The following is a 1,861-nucleotide window of genomic DNA, read 5'->3' on the forward strand; positions in this document are numbered from 1 at the left end:
GCGGCCCGGCTGCCGGTCGCCGCCGACGGCGCGCTTCCGTGGTTCTGACACCCGGCCCCTGGCCAGTGGGATCCTTGGCCCGCGGCCGCCTCGTGCCACGCCCTGGCCCAAGCGCTCGGTGCAGCACGCCAATGCCGAGCATGCGGCCGGCTGCTTGGTGGTCTGCGTCGAGCAGCTGGCCATCCTCGGCCACAACCAAACCTTGGCGTTCCACCCGCTGGCACAGATGACCCTGGCGTCGTTGATGATCTTGGCGCCACAGCGCCTCGATGATGCTCCCCTGGCCTTTTCACCACCGGGCGTCGGCCCGGAGGGGAGGGAAAACTTCTTCCAGCCCCCCATCAAGATTGTCCTGACCCAGCCCTTCTCGCTGGTCGAGCCGCGGCCATCCGGGAATCCGGAGGCCGACTCGCAGGCCGGCATCAGGGGCCGCCGCCGGCCGGGTGCCGAGGACCCCACAGGGGCCGGTGCCAACATCGGCCTGGCGATGGACTTCTTCGAGCGTCAGTTGGGGCCGCTCGATGCTCAGGCCAATCTCCTGGGCGACCTGCTGCTGGAAAGCGGATCCGATGACGAGGATGCCGGGAATAACCTCCTCCAGGCGCACATTGCTCGGTTCCTCCAGCAGCATGGCCAGGTCCCCATGTCCGAGGATGAGGATGATGAGGAGGATGATCCTGCCACTGGGAGCGACCCTCATGAGCACATGTTTGCCTCTTCCGGCAGCGAAGATGAGGATGGCGCCTTTTCCGATCGCTCGGCATACATGTTCTCCGGTGAGGAGGACACCGATGACGATGATGATGACGACGACGATGACGATAGCGAGGAGGATGCCGATGAGCCGGAGCAAGACGAGGAGGCCGACGATCGCGAGGCTCACGGCACCTTCATGCATCATGAGTTCCAGTCGGATGATGGGTCCGGTTCCGAGGACTCCGGCTCCGGGTCGGAGGAGGAGGACACCGGCGCCGGGGCTGGGCTGGAGGATCGCATCAACCGCGGCCTGGACCAGTTCCTCAGTCGCCTGTCGAACTCCTTCCGTCAGGGGGTGTCCCCCGGCCATGAGGATGGCGATGGTGCTGGCGACGGTGACAGCGATGCCACGGCGGCCCAGGGGGGGTCTCGCTCGCCTCCTCAGGACGATCGGTCCTCGGGCAGCATCCCCGAGCACTACATCCTGCCCTACCAATTGGTGTCTTCCTTCCTGCACGTGGGCGATCTGTCCCTGCGTGCGGTGGCCCAATTCTTCCGTCAACACCGCGAGGACTTCACCACGGCCTTCCGCGCGGCGGATATGGCTGACATGCTGATGGCCAGCATGGCCAACTCCGCGGGCCCGGGGGCGGCCGCCTCCGCCTCCACGATGTCCATGGGAGGGGCTGCCGCCGGCGCGAGCACGGCTTCTTCCTCGACGGCCGCCATGTCGGCCGGGAGTGGGGCCACCCCCGCCGGCGCCGGCCCGCTGGCGATCTACCACGAGTGGGAGCTCCGGGAGTTTGCCAACCTCGATGACACGCCGGTCTCCCCCAACAACACCTCCACCTACATGTTCTCCTTCTCCCTGCGGCTGCCCTTCGTCGATGAGAATGGCGAAATGGCCAGTCGGTACAGCAGTTCCAAGCATGTGGTGTCGACCAAGCACCTGGCCGCCATCCGGGCCAGGTGGCTGCACCATCGCCTTACCCACCAGGCCCTCTCCTCGGCCGGGGAGTAAAGTATGTGCATTCTAGAATCGCATCCCCATGTGCATTGATCATGTGCCAATAAACAAGTCACGCCCAACCATGGCCCTGAGAAGAGTGCGCGATCTGCACGCCGCGCATGAGCGAAGGTCCTGCCCCCCCCCCCCCCCCCCCCC

General features: G+C 66.1%; 1 protein-coding gene across 1 annotated transcript in view; it reads left to right on the forward strand.

The window, feature by feature from the left end:
• H696_03821 (hypothetical protein) overlaps window positions 1–1,861 on the forward strand; it is a gene marked incomplete at its 3' end in the record, with an annotated part of 16,016 nt that overhangs the window by 8,686 nt on the left and 5,469 nt on the right. The window lies entirely within an intron of this gene.

This window comes from Fonticula alba (assembly GCF_000388065.1).
Source record: "Fonticula alba strain ATCC 38817 unplaced genomic scaffold supercont2.6, whole genome shotgun sequence".
Classification (NCBI taxonomy): Eukaryota; order Rotosphaerida; family Fonticulaceae; genus Fonticula; species Fonticula alba.